The 15,415-nt window shown below is 46.0% G+C and overlaps 1 long non-coding RNA gene across 1 annotated transcript in view; it reads left to right on the forward strand.

Annotated features, from left to right (window-relative positions):
• Positions 1-10,807: 10,807 nt before the first annotated feature.
• Positions 10,808-15,415, forward strand: part of LOC125624878 (uncharacterized) — a 34,383-nt gene continuing 29,775 nt past the window's right edge. Inside the window, exon 1 of the long non-coding RNA XR_007353412.2 lies at positions 10,808-10,921. This is a non-coding gene — a long non-coding RNA (uncharacterized LOC125624878). The remainder of the gene's footprint in view (positions 10,922-15,415) is intronic.

Raw genomic sequence — 15,415 nt, forward strand, 5'->3', positions numbered from 1 at the left:
TGTGTATAAAAAGATCTTCTATACTTTCCACAGTATGCATCCGATGAAGTGAGCTGTAGCTCACAAAAGTTTATGCTCAGATAAATTGGTTAGTCTCTAAGGTGCCACAAGTACTCCTTTTCTTTTATGTAGATACAGTATTTAATATAAAGAGTGCCATCTACTGGCAGTGAGAATATATATACCAGAGGTCCTCAAACTGTGGAGCGCACATTGGGGAGGGTGCGGTTGGTGCCGGGACCAGGCCCTTATGGGGTTGGGGAGGGATTGCCACCTGACTCTGCTCCTGGCCCCAGCCCGACTGCGAGCCCCATGCCTGGGGCTCTGCTGCTGGCCCCACATCCGGGGTCCTGGCTGCTAGCCCTATGCTTTGCTGCCAGCCCTGCGCCTGGGATCCTGGCTGCTGGCCCTGTGCCTGGGGCTCTGGTCCCGCCCCCACCCCAACTGTGGTCCCAGCCCCAGCCCCCTTATCCCTATCCACGTCCCCGTCTTGGGTTATGGCCCCGCCCCCAGCCCAGTTCTGGGGGAGAAAGGGAGGGACGCGTATGGGGGAAAGGCGGGGTGCCAGGTAAAAAGGTTGGGAACTAGTGATAAATACCATTGTTTATAAATTAGTAGGTTCAATAAAGTTATTGTTGTACACAGTGTTTCCAGTCCTCATGATTTTATCAAAAGCCTCCTGACAGTTCATGGGTTTCTTGATCCCCTTTGTGATTAGGGACAATGCAAGCTTTAATTTAAAAATAAGTAAGATTCTAGTCCTTGTGGTTTTGGAGGAAAAGCTTAAAAATGTGACTTGAATTAACCGAAACAACTAAAATGAGGCCCAAATCGATCACTTTAAAAAGAAAAAAACCTCATGGTTTTGGGTCTGTCTTGTGAGTTTTGAAGCCTGACTCATGGTTTTGGAGTGGTTGAGGTTGACAGTCAGGGGCCTCCCAAATCAGGGGACCCCCAAGCTTTCTCTCCCTCCCCTCCCAACCATCATGGACACTGTTGGAGGGAAACAGTTTGAAGTGTCTAGAAAATCAAGCAGTTTGGAAAAGGCCGTGTCCAGCTCCAGAAGCTTTTATGCTCCTCCTTGGAAGAAGCAAGGAGAAAGGAATTTGTAATCCAGAGAGCCAGGAAGTTTGTTATGAATGGCAAGCTGTCCTGAGCTCAACCCATCGTATCCAGCAGAGAGGAAGAAACAGCGCAGGAGGCATCCGTTAACTATATGTAAGCAGAGTCAGGATGAGTTCCACCCTGACATCTGGTGGTGAGGTGTGGCAAGTTGTGGAAAAGAACTTCAGTGGCTGATCTCATTTGCATAGGCACACCCACCCCACCTAGAATGAGGCCATAACTGCCCAAATGGTCATTTTGGCTGTTGTGGGATCCCCAGTGTCTCTGTTATTGGGGCGGGAAGAATAAATTGTTATTACCCTGATTATGGGAACTGTGCTTGGAACTGTACTTGGCCTTTTGTTATGATGGAGGGACTCACCATCAACTAAGTAGCACTCGCTAGGCAAGGGACATGGGTTCCAAAACTTTGTGACTAGAGAAAGGCTTGAGACAGGTATTGGTACCTGGTGGTGTGGGTTCCTTTGTGAGGGTCTGAAACACCAATTGCACCTCTGTCTTTCTCCACTGTGGAATGTCAGAGCTAATTTTGGGTCTATTAAGAGTCTTGCTACAGGTACTGTGCTGAATTCATTTTGGCCTTATGGTGCACCTGCACTAAGGCTTCCACTACTATGAGCTGACATCACTGAGTGCTGTGTCAAGTAGTGGGGAGCTGGAAGATCTTGTGTGCAGTGGTGATGTTCGTGGATAGGCTGGGGGAGTGTTCGTGAGACAGCGAGGCGAGCTGAGCAGAGCTGTTCATGAGACGGCGGAGTGGAGTGTTTGTGAGACAGTGAGCTGTGCAGAGCGGAGCCCTGTGGGGCAGTCAGCTTCAGGACATGTAAGGTGCCCCTTACCTCTTTCCCCCCCACACAGGCACATTTTAGCCAGACTGGGGAGTAACACTCTGCAGATGAACTTTTGAACTCTGGGGCTGGGCTTTTTGGACTTTGGGTGATTTGTGGATTGCTGGACTCAAGAGATGTTTGGGTTCTGGGACTCAAGAACCCGAGGGAAAGGATGTGGTCCAATTTGCTGGGGTGAGTCTTTGCTCATGGTTTGGTTAATGAACACTAGTTGTGGTGTTTCCCCAATTTAATGCTGATGTCGTTTACCTCATGTTATTAAAGATTCTCTGCTACACCGAGACTCTGTGCTTGCGAGAGGGGAAGTATTGCCTCTTTGAGGCGCCCAGGGGGTGTGTAAGATTTTCCCAGGTCACTGGGTGGGGGCTCGAGCCAGTTTTGCATTTGCTTTGATGAGAGGGAACCCCTGTGTACTGAACCCGGCCCTTGCTGCTATCAACTTGGCCTGGCAGAAGCGTTACATATATATTAGTTATTGTGTCGCGTGCTTTACCCACATTGTCAGTGGCTCTCACCTGGCAGCAAATAAATTCAACATTTAGATAGGATTTTTCTGATGGACACACTCCTGAAAACGGATGGCAATAAAAGAGAAAAATAGACTGGCTGGGTCCCGATAACAGCAGCCTGTAAAATAATTATTGCCCGCTCCCCCTTGTGAGTTAGGATTCGGTGTCAGTGCAGTGCACTTTCTGAGGTAATTTATCAGCATACAGATTTATGGACTCTACATTGTTTTCCTCTCCAGTTTACTAGAGACACCTCTATTTAGATTTTGTCAAGATTAGTGCTCCTGACACTATTGCTAGGTGGAGGAAAGCTGTCTGCTCTCCCAGTGGCACAATTGAATACTGATTGCCAGAGGACGAAACCCAAGCACACAAATTATTTTGGAGGGTCTAACCGTTTGCCCTGGGTCTCTGAGGGGCCTTGCAGAATTCATTCCCTGGAAGAGCAAATGGCATTTGTTTGTAACTTAAACGTTTCAGGGGAAATGACCCTTTGGTGGAGATTCTGTGCTGAACTTCCATGAGGAACAACACAGAAGGAATGGCTAAGAGGAGTCTGAGGCAAAGGGGGCTGCTTCTTGGGATTCTGCCTCCACTAGGAGCTCTTTCTAGGTTGCTCTGATTTACAGCCCTGCTCTGAAGGCTGCCTAGGAGCTACTCTGCAGACTAGACTCGCTGTAACAGAATGCACTACAAAAAGTTCCTCTCCCATCCCTGTCTCCAGCGCACACCCCTGAAGCAGGGCATGCTACCCTAGCCCATGGCAGTCTGGTTTTGGCCAGTGCAGCCAAAACTGGACTTGAGGGGTCAGGGCTGGGGACAGAATCCATCTCTTTGTAGCCAAATGGAGCAAATTCTATTGCATTAGGTGAGGTGGATAGAATAGCTGGAGTAGCTTCGGTGGCCCATGAAGCAGTCCTCTGAGTATGTCTTCACTGCAGTGAGAACCAGTGGCTGGCCCGTACAGCCTGGCTTGGGCAAAGCAGCTGTTTCATTGCAGTGTAGACATACCCTAAGTGACCAGGTGTAGGCAGATCTGAGCCCGCTCATGTGCTACCCCCTGCAGTCTACTAGGCTGCAAACTGTGCAGAGCTAAGCTAGGAGGTATGCAGGGGAGTCAAACCCATGCTGCATCCCCCAGACCACCTTACACAGCAGAACCAGGGCAACCAGCACCTATTGACCCAATCAAAATGTTTGCAACAGAACGTTCCTGAAAGATGTTGAAAATACAGATATATATCTGTATCTCAAAGGGAAGGAGTTGAGTTACTGAGTCACTGGAAAAACTCCAGCTCCCAGCACAGATAAAAATCCCATCTGCACAGTAGGTGCTCAATACAGATGGAAGAGTTTAGAACAGGCAAAATACTATAATATAAAAATAAAATAATGCGGTGCCATATCCTTCTCTGCTCTTTGTGCTTCTCTGCGATGGTGGTGTGTGCGATGGAGATTGTGCAGGGCTATAATACTTTGGTCGCATTCTGGTGGTTGGGGTTAGTGTGAGGGTGGCTGATGGGGGGAGGGGGGGGGGTTAGTGGCCTGTGTTAAACCGGAGGTCAGAATAGATGATCTAGTGGCCCATTCTGGCCTTAAACTCTATGACTCTAAAAAGGTTTTCCCTGGGCCCTTATTTCTCATAGGCCCTTTTGAAAATACCAGCCAAAGGTCCTGAAGTGGGATAAAGCCATGTCTAGGTCTGGTGCTGGGGTGAATTTCCCCCAGTGAGCAGAGATATGGCTAGATCCAGTAAACATGGCCAGGCACAAGGGAAGGATGAAAAAGTTTAGATCAAATAAGAGTTGTTCCAAAACTTTCAAATAAAATGGAGTGTGAACCAAATCTCTCTTATCGTTGGTGGAACCACACTGATTTACATCAGCTGAGGATGTGCCCCACAGGATTTGGATTCTGGGTTGGCTCCATTTCTCCTTTCTTTGTGTCATCATGTGAAATATTCCCCCATGCTCAGTTAAATTGCACTGGGCTTTGATTCTCCTGCCGACGTTCTACATTGGGAACAGTATAAACCATTTCCCCATCAATTTGTTCATCCCTGAGTGTGGGGGAAGGTTAATGGATTGCAGCATTTTCTGGCCCATCAACACCTCCTCCCCCTTCTCCAGAGAAATTGATGAATCTCAGCAGAGCTGGACTTTCGGGTAGGCAACATGGACTAGTGTTGTGGTCAGGGCGTGCACAGTGGTCAAGAGGCAAGGAGCAGGGTGGGCCTAGGGTGCAAGGCCATGGAAGGGACTTTGGGCAGTGGGGAGGAGGCAGCAGGGCCTGGAGGTGATGGGGCATGTGGGGAGCCCAAGTAGGCAGTACAGGTCAGAGGGGATGGGTGGGGAGCCCGGGAAGGCAGCGGGGTCCAGGGCGCCAAAATACAAGTTCACCCAGGTACCATTTTCCCTAAGGCCGCCCTGAACCTCAGTTTTCTCCTGGCACAGATTATTGGGATTTATGTTAACCTGCAGCTGTAAAGGGCCAGGGATTAGTGTTAGAACTTGTGCTGTCCCCTGACCTGGCCCAGAGCAGCCCATGAGCACTGCAGTACTGGCAATTTGTACTTCTGCAGGTTGTTTGCTCCAGCTGTCAGGGTGCCAGTTGTAATGGTGGGACTGCAGGCCAGCACTGCCCTGGTTATGCAGCCATTATCGCTCGCAGCAGGCAGCTCTCATAGCGGAGTTTCTGAAAAGAAAACGCTCAGCAAGAGTGTTGTGCCATGGAGGGGCGAAGGGACAGGTCTATTGGGTTGCTTGGAGCTATCAGGCCACCATGGTGTCATGGCCTGCGGCCCCTGGTCCCAGCACGTAATGCTGCATTTTGCTCCTCACGGCTCAGGTTGAGAGGCAGCTGGGACTGTCAAGCTTTTCCAGACTCTGAAAGTGTCTTCGTGTTACAACATCGACAGCTTTCCAGTTCTTCCTCCCACCTATCCGTATAGGAAAGGAAGATGGCCACAATCCTCCTGGGGAGGTGTAAGCCCCAGGTCAAGAGCCAATGAGACTGTAAGTTGTATAATGAGAGTTGTCATCTCTGTAGGCTCCCCTCTGTAATGGACGTAAGGGAAGGCCACGAGGTGCATTGCAAAGGGTCACTGTTTTGCACTGAGACTGCAATATGGCCTCCCTTGATATTAAGGGCATATTGCAGCCTGGAGCCCTCGCTGTGGGTGAGTGGCGGTTGCCATCTTTAACACCTTTGCGCTCTGCATGTAGCCAATGGATATTCCTTGAAATGCAATTGCATGAATGCACTTTACTATGCTGTTAAGACATTGAAAGTAATACTGAGGGATTATTAGTAAAACCAAACCACAAACAGCTCTGCAGAAGATATGTATTTTTATACACCAATATTAAATAATATTTATTTATCAAATATATTCTGGTAATTAATTGTACCATAACTTCATTAATAATAGTGCTCAGCACTCTGCCTTCAACAGTGGACTTCAACACACTTTAAAGGTAAGGATTTTTTATTATTATTTCATACAAAGTCACTAATCAGGATCAGGGCCCCACTGTGCTAGGTGTTTTAAAAACATAGTAAAGAGACATCCCTTGTCCCAGACAGCTCACAAGCTAAAGGTCTGATTGTCGCCTTCTTACAGGTGGGGAAACTGAGGCACAGAGCAGGGTCGTGACTTGGCCAAGGTCAAACAGTGAGTCTGTGGTGCAGCCAAGAATTGAATCCAACTTTCCTGACTTCCCCTTCAGCAGAGAGGAAGGATGGTCCAGTGGTGAGAGTGCTGACTTGGAAGGAAAGTGTTTGGTTTGTTCCTCTGCATCATACTTTGCATGTGTTATCTTGGGCAGTTACTTAATCCCACTGTGCCATTAGTATCTAGTACTTCCCTACCTCAGAGGGCTGTGGTGAGGTGCTATGTGGTAGACTGCTATGGGGTGCTATGTGTGGACTGCTAGTACCTTATTCAATGCATCCTTGTCTTATTAAGTCAGAAGAGACACACCTAGTCCAGCTTGCTGGTAAAAAGTCACCTCAGAGAAAAAGTTGACTCAGAGAAAACAGCCAGTGGGATTTTTTGCCTGGGCAAACACTGAAGGATTATGTCCCCAGACTGGTGAATTATGAAAAATTATTCATGGAGGTCAACAAGCTCTGCAAAAGATAAAGATCTCACTACATCCTTGTCAGATCTCAACAAACGTTTTCTCAGCGATCAGCGGGCATTCAAGCATGCAACAATTGTCTTATGAAATTTTCATTAAATCCTTATTGGAGATGAATAATTTAATATGAGCCTGTTGCAGCTCAGTCACCTACGCTACATCACTGAGCGGGAAACCAGAGCATGCCATGCAGTGGGCCAGATGCTCAGCTGGTGCAAATCAGCATGCTTCAATTGACTTCAGTGGAACTATGCCAATTAGCACCAGCTGGCAGCCTGGCTCCCAGGTGCATGGGAAAGCCATTGGTTGAGTAGCAGGAGCACTGACAGTTTGCTGTTTACCAAAGAGCTGATCAGACCATCAGTGATTTTGGGGCTATGCAGAGTTTTTCACCCAGGACACAGAACAGTTCAGGTGCAGCCTCAGCTTTTTTACGGGAAAGATTTTTATTTCTCCTCTTTAATTAAATGCTGCTGCTAAGTGTTTGATTGGCAGCCTCTGGCAACTAAGTCGTCCCCATGAGACAGAGACATCATGGGAAGCAACAGAAGCAGCTTCCCCCACACCACTCAACTGGAGTGCCTCACCCTACAGCTGGCCAAATACTCCTTTCTCTTACCCTGGTTAAACTCAATTTATTTAGGGTCCAGATCATCAGCTGGTGTAACTCGGAAGAGGTCACTCCAATGGGGCTATTTTGATTTACACCATCTGGGGATCTGGCCCATTGGCTTCAATGGAGATACTCCTGATTTACACTGGTGTAAGTGAGGGGAGAATCAGGCACAATGTGTAAATATGCCTCTGAAGTCTGAACCGTTGTTCAGTTCAACCATGTTCATAATGCTTTTGATTTGCTTCTTGGAGGTGAAATTGACTGTTCTACAGACAAACACCCCAAGGCCTATGCACTTAAATTACACTTCAGCCCTCAAATCAGGGGATTTAAATGGTGCCGCACTTCTCCACAGGATGAATTTCACAGCTCTTTTTCTCTGTATGAATGTTTGGGGCTAAGGATTTGCATGGAAGCAAAGATATTTGTACATTTGGTATTGTCTACATGCAGTTGTGACACAGATAGGCCCTGATCATCGTCAGCTAGGATTAAACCTGGGACCTCTGGAGCTTAACGCAGAAACCTCTACTGCAGGAGCTGAAAGCCATGTGCCTCTGAGTCAAGGCTGTAGCTGCCTCGTCAATCTCTAGATCGTCTAGGTGCCGTGTCAGGGGACAGAGCACCACATCAAGCAGGCATGGACTGCACAGTTACTATTTTTTCATTCTTCTCTCCCCTATTTAAATAAATTTCAAGTCATTCAATCATGGAGCAGAAACAATGTCACCGAGGCTGCCAATCACACACCGGGATGCAAATGAACAACTTGCAGAAATCCCAAAGACCAAAATGTGGGGGCGTCAAATACTTACAAATAGCAAACAAGGGCCTGATGATGCACAGCACTCAGCAGCCAGAGCTGCAGTGGATGTCAGTAAGCGCTAAGAGCACTTGGCTCTTCTCAGAGAGTGCTCAGCGCCTCACAGGATCAGATCCCAAATTAGTAAGAATCAAAGGGGCTGCCTTTTGGTTACATTGAAGCTTTGTTATGCTACTCTTGCAACCCACAGATCAGTGTGTGTTGGCTGTCATCAGGGACTGAAGAGTCGATGACCACAGAGCTAAAAACATGATCTGCTACTGTTGAGCTAGAGAGCCAGGGCTGTAACATGCTCACATCCTGTGGAAATCAGGCGCAGAGGGGGACACATAATACACACTGGCCAGTGGGTTACACATCAAATTACATAACGGGGGTGGGGGGTGGAGGGTTGGAATCTGGCCCTCAGTCATTAGTGACCTGAGTCTAAGTCAAACTAGTGACCTAGCCCCTCCAATTGCCAAACCCAGAGTCACCCAAGCTGTGATTTTTTACAATGGGAATTGATTGATACCCGAAGGTGCAGAGTGACTTTCCCAAGGTCAGAGACTGAGTTGGTATCTCAGTATTCTCATTTAATCAAAGTCATTAAGTGAAAGAATAAATTCTAACACCCCTTTAATCCTTCTTAACAATAAGAACCACTATTAAATCCTTAATGTGCCTGCTTTAATTATAACCTATCAAACATGGAATCAATCTCAATGGTAAACACCAAATGCAGTATTCCAAGAGTGGATAAGATCATGACTTTTAAAAATGCAAATTGAGACTCAAGCATTAAACCTATAATAACTTCTATTATGCTATCACTTAAAAACAAATACAAAATATTTAATCTTACTCTAATCTCAGAGGTTGATGGAATCAGAGCTGAAGAGAAGGCTTTGGTTTCACATAAACCAGAAGGAGCTAGGAGGCAACTTCTGGTTTCCTGGGAATCATGTAAATTGGGTAGCCGGGTGTGTGGGCAGGGAAGGAGGGTCAATGAACATTTAATGCCAATGTGATTATCATTGGTGAATGAATGGAGACAATATGCAGATATTGGGACAGATTCTCAGTTATGGCAGAGGCCATTTAAACCATCCTGGTCTTGTAAAGTGGGTGAGTAGAAATGGCCCTGTTCCCAGCCCATCAGGGACATGGCAGGGTGTGGCCAGGGTGCACTATGTTACAACTCTTCTCCACTTCTGAGCATAGGTGCTGGAACTAGGGGTACTTGGGGTGCAGCAGCACCCCCAGGCTTGAAGGGGTTTCCATCATATATGGGGTTTACAGTTTGATTCAATGACTCTCAGCACCCCCACTATACAAATTGTTCCAGTACTCCGGCTTCCGAGGGCGTGTAAAGCTCTGAAACCTGCCTGCTTGCTGTGTCAGGAGATGCATTGAAATTGATATGTTTCTGCAAAACATTTAGCTTTTGATGAATCAGCATTTTCCAAGGGAAAAACATTTGGCCAGAAAATCCTGACCAGCTCTAACCGGGAGCAGTATGTAGTGCAGACAATGTGTTCAGCTCTGCATGGGATGCAAACATGCAATCACAGCTGGCTGAATAATGAAAATATGTATCTGCAACTAATTTTTTGATGAAAACTGTTGGCATAATTTGCAACAAATGTTATCCCCAGTGAGTTATTGGTCAATTAAATAAACAACATTGAAGGAGTTAAAAGCACATGGAGGCTGATTCTCCATCACCCTGCACTGTGGGTGTAAAATGCTACCATGCTAATCGGGTAACCTTTTATACTCTCAGTGCATTCACTTTGCATTGGTATAAAGGGTTGTACAAGGCACTGCGCAACAGAGAATCAGGCGCAGAAAGATGCAGAATGCAACTTCAGACCACAATGCCTATAGCATCATTTTTAAAAATAAATTTTCAGGCTCTGAAATATAGTGAAGCTCCTTTTCTTTAGGGCATAGCAATGCCAAAGGGCACAGGTCTAAAATGGCTTCAAAGTGAAGGTATATGTTGAGGTCTCATGAGAAATCTGTGCAGACAGTAACTTATGTGAATTCATGATCGAAGTTACAATGCTATATAATTCATTCAAACCGAGCCTTGCAAAATACTGTACGGCGAGGGGTAGGTTAGAGCTATAATGCTTCATAGAGTTGGGTGGTGTTACTCCTACACATTGATGAAGGGAAAGCAACATGCAGTGAGAGACAAAGGAAAGAACAGAATAGAAAGCTGAAACTGGGGAAGAGGAATATTTATACCAATAATTCTTAGAGTGGTGGTACGGGTCCCACGTGAGCTTGGATTATTTCCTGCAAGAGTTCACATAATACAGGTCATGGTAATATAAGGAGGAGATGATGACTAAAATATTAGAGCAGGAGATTGGGAATAAGAACTACTGGGACCAGCAGCTCAGCTGGGATAAATTGGCATAGCTCTGGCCCCTGGTCTCTATTCCCAGCTCAACAGCCTCTGACTCACTTTAACAAATCCTTTAGGACCTGGCTCTCTGTTCCACTACATCAAATTTTGCCAGCGTAACTCCTTTGAAATCAGTGGAGTCACGCTAAAGTAAAACTGTTTTAGCAGAGTGGAGAACAAGGCTCTTAACCTCCCAGTGTTCATCTAATCTAGGATTGAAAGGGCTGTTGTCAGACTGTCTGAGCTAGCATTTTCTAAGTAATGCCTTGTAAGAACAGGAGCTTGTCTATGCTAGAGCCCTTGCCGGTATCGCCCCCTAGTGAGGTACAGTGCAAACGAACAGAAGCAGTTCTGCCAGCATAGCTACATCCTTCTGCCCCACTCCCGAATGACCTTAACTAAGCCATCCATCAGAATAGTTGCATCAACACCAGAGGGATTGCTGACATGTCAGCTGGAGGTATGTGATTTTTTTTTTTTCATAGCTATGCTGGGAAAAGCTTTGCAGTGAGACTAAGCCTACTGTAGATAAGGCATTGTAGACCTTAGGCTGCGACTGACCAGCTTAGCACATGCTGAAGTACAACTTAGTTTGTCCTTATTAGCTTTAGAAGGTGTTAGTTAGATCAGCCTAGCCAATGTGTTAGGATATAGATATTCAGGCCTGTCTGTAAAGGCCTGTACTTTAAGAATTTAGGTGTATTCTTATCACTTGGCTAGTTAGAGGTATAAAAGAAAGAATCAAAATCACTGTCTGCTGGTGCAAGGTCCTTCTCTTACTGTGACAGTCTGAGGCCCTGTTCTTAGGCTAAGGCCTTTGGCTAAGCAGCAGAGGCAGCCATAAGCTGGGACGCGAACGGTCACATCCTCACATTCCAAACTAGTCCCATTGAAATAAGGTGCTATTGGGCTGTCAGGCACTATCAGGACAGGATTGTATTCCTATCACCTCCAGAGAAAGGGAAGTGCCTAGAAAATGTAAAAGGAAACTTAGTTTGATAGCATCCTGTCTGGCAAGAACTCACTTATCAATAGCTGGGATGTGAAATCCTCACTTCTGTATTGTTTTGTCATTATAGTTCCCACTTTGCTATTGTTTGTCTGTATAATCTCTGTCTGGTTCTGTGATTGTTTCTGTCTGCTGTATAATTAATTTTGCTGGGTGTAATCTAATTATTGTGGTGGGATATAATTGGTTAGCTAATCATGTTACAATATGTTAGGATTGGTTAGTTAAATTTCAGTAGAATGATTGGTTAAGGTATAGCTAAGAATATTACTATATAAATTAGGGGCAAATAGGAAGTAAGTTGGGATTCGAAAATAAGGAAAAAGGAACTTGTATTTAAGCTTGCTGGAAGTTCACCCCAATAAACATTGAATTGTTTGCACCTTTGGACCTCGGGTATTGTTGCTTTCTGTTCATACGAGAAGGACCAGGGAAGTGGGAGAGTGAAGGAATAAGCTCTCTAACACAATGCTTTATGATTATAATGATTGTTATTATTTGTATCACTGTAGCATATAGGTATCCCAGCCATGGATCAGTATCCCATTGTGCTTTACAAACACAGAACAAAACATGATCTAACTTCTTGCAATTACATGCTAGTCTGCCCAAGCCCTGAGTGGGTATCAGCCGGCAGTAAAATGGGAATAATTCTTTCCTACCTCCTGGGTTTTTGGTGAGACTTTGCTAATTAATATTTGTTGAGCATTTTGAGATATCTGCATGAAAGGCAGGAGATCAGTGCAATGTAGTATAATCATCAGTAGGAGTGATTACCTTCGTTGCACAAGTACAGTTGTCTGGGGAGAAGGCAGGTGAAGTGAGATATCATAGAATCACAGAATATCAGGGTCAGAAGTGACCTCAGGAGGTCATATAGTCCAACCCCCTGCTCAAAGCAGGACCAATCCCCAACTAAATCATCCCAGCCAGGGCTTTGTCAAGCCTGAACTTAAAAACCTTTAAGGAAAGAGATTCCACCACCTCCCTAGGTAACCCATTCCAGTGCTTCACCACCCTCCGAGTGAAAAGTTCTTCCTAATATCCAACCTAAACCTCCCCCACTGCAACTTGAGACCATTGTTCCTTGTTCTGTCATCTGCTACCACTGAGAACAGTCTAGATCCATCCTCTTTGGAACCCCCCTTCAGGTAGCTGAAAGCAGCTATCAAATCCCCCCCTCATGCTTCTCTTCTGCAGACTAAACAATCCCAGTTCCCTCAGCCTCTCCTCATAAGTCATGTGCTCCAGCTCCCTAATAATTTTTGTTGCCCTCTGCTGGACTCTTTCCAATTTTTCCACATCCTTCTTATAGTGTGGGGCCCAAAACTGAACACAGTACTCCAAATGAGGCCTCACCAATGTCGAATAGAGGGGAATGATCACATCCCTCGATCTGCTGGCAATGCCCCTACTTATACACCCCAAAATGCCATTAGCCTTCTTGGCAACAAGGGCACACTGTTGACCCATATCCAGCTTCTCGTCCAGTGTAACCCCTAGGTCCTTTTCTACAGAACTGCTGCCTAGCCATTTGGTCCCTAGTCTGTAGCAGTGCATGGGATTCTTCCAACCTAAGTGCACGACTCTGCACTTATCCTTGTTGAACCTCATCAAATTTCTTTTGGCCCAATCCTCCAATTTGTCTAGGTCCCTCTGTATCCTATCCCTACCCTCCAGCATTTCTACCACTCCTCCCAGTTTAGTGTCATCTGCAAACTTGCTGAGGGTGCAATCCACGCCATCCTCCAGATCATTAATGAAGATATTTAACAAAACTAGCCCCAGGACCGACTGCTGGGGCACTCCACTTGATACCGGCTGCCAACTAGACATGGAGCCATTAATCACTACCCATTGAGCCCGATGATCTAGCCAGCTTTCTATCCACCTTATAGTCCATTCATCCAGCCCATACTTCTTTAACTTGCTGGCAAGAATACTGTGGGAGACCATATCAAAAGGTTTGCTAAAGTCAAGGAATAACACATCCACTGCTTTCCCCTCCTCCACAGAGCCAGTTATCTCATCATAGAAGGCAATTAGGTTAGTCAGGCAAGACTTTCCTGATCATTTTCCTCTCCTCGAAGTACTTCAAAATTGATTCCTTGAAGACCTGCTTCATGATTTTTCCAGGGACTGAGGTGAGGTTGACTGGCCTGTAGTTCCCCGGAGCCTTCTCCTTCCCTTTTTTAAAGATGGGCTCTACATTAGCCTTTTTCCAGTCATCCGGGACCTTCCCCGATCGCCATGAGTTTTCAAAGATAATGGACAATGGCTCTGCAATCACATCCACCAACTCCTTTAGCACCCTCGGATGCAGCGCATCTGGCCCCATGGACTTGTGCTCGTCCAGCTTTTCTAAATAGTCCCGAACCACTTCTTTCTCCACAGAGGGCTGGTCACCTCCTTCCCATGCTGTGCTGCCCAGTGCAGTAGTCTGGGAGCTGACCTTGTTCCTGAAGACGGAGGCAAAAAAAGCATTGAGTACATTAGCTTTTTCCACATCCTCTGTCACTAGGTTGCCTCCCTCATTCAGTAAGGGGACCACACTTTCCCTGACCTTCTTCTTGTTGCTAACATACCTGTAGAAACCCTTCTTGTTACTCTTAACATCCCTTGCTAGTTGCAACTCCAATTGTGATTTGGCCTTTCTGATTTCACTCCTGCATGCCTGAGCAATATTTTTATACTCCTCCCTAGTCATTTGTCCAAGCTTCCACTTCTTGTGAGCTTCTTTTTTGCGTTTAAGATCAGGAAGGATTTCACTGTTAAGCCAAGTTGGTCGCCTGCCATATTTACTATTCTTTCTACACATCGGGATGGTTTGTTCCTGCAACCTCAATAAGGATTCTTTAAAATACAGCCAGCTCTCCTGGACTCCTTTCCCCCTCATGTTATTCTCCCAGAGGATCCTGCCCATCAGTTCCCTGAGGGAGTCAAAGTCTGCTTTTCTGAAGTCCAGGGTCCATATTCTGCTGCTTTCCTTTCTTCCTTTTGTCAGATCCTGAACTCGACCATCTAATGGGTCACTGCCTCCCCGGTTCCCATCCACTTTTGCTTCCCCTACTAATTCTTCCCTGTTTGTGAGCAACACTGAAGAGCTCTGCCCCTAGCTGGTTCCTCCAGCACTTGCACCAGGAAATTGTCCCCTACACTTTCCAAAAACTTCCTGAATTGGTCTGTGCACCGCTGTATTGCTCTCCCAGCAGATATTGGGGTGATTAAAGTCCCCCGTGAGAACCAGGGCCTGTGATCTAGTAACTTCTGTTAGTTGCCTGAAAAAAGCCTTGTCCATCTCATCCCCCTGGTCTGGTGGTCCATAGCAGACTCCCACCACAACATCACTCTTCTTGCTCATACTTCTAAACTTAATCCAGAGACTCTCAGACTCTTTTCTGCAGTTTCATACTGGAGCTCTGAGCAGTCATATGATATACTCATCTCCTTCTCATGAGAGTTATTGATGGAATTGGAATTAAGTTGTGTCACCCCTAGCGTGTCATATTTCTATGAGCAAGTCTGAACAGATTGATTTGCAGTTCTCCTTGGCTGTAACTTAATCAACTCGGAGTAGATTTAGTTGGGCATATGGGTTATCATGTGTCTGGCACTTGCTTCCTCCTGTGACATAGTTACTAGAATTTAAATGAGCACCACAACCGGTTCCAATGCACAATTGTTTTGGATCATAAAAGGCTTAATGTATTTTGAGACATTGTTCCTCTTGCCTGGCTCCTCAGAGGGTTCAGAATGCTGGCCAAATGACCAATGGGTGTCCAAGAGTTTCCACCTCCATTTTGTACATGAGTGTGAGTTTCCCGCAATCCACTTTGCAATAAAAGCCCTGTACTTACTGATGCAAATACAGCCATTAGATGTGCAACTGTAACCATCGGTGAGTGTGTGTTACAGGTGCTACTCTGGGTATGTCTAGACTACACG

This window comes from Caretta caretta, chromosome 19, assembly GCF_965140235.1.
Source record: "Caretta caretta isolate rCarCar2 chromosome 19, rCarCar1.hap1, whole genome shotgun sequence".
Lineage (NCBI taxonomy): Eukaryota > Metazoa > Chordata > Testudines > Cheloniidae > Caretta > Caretta caretta.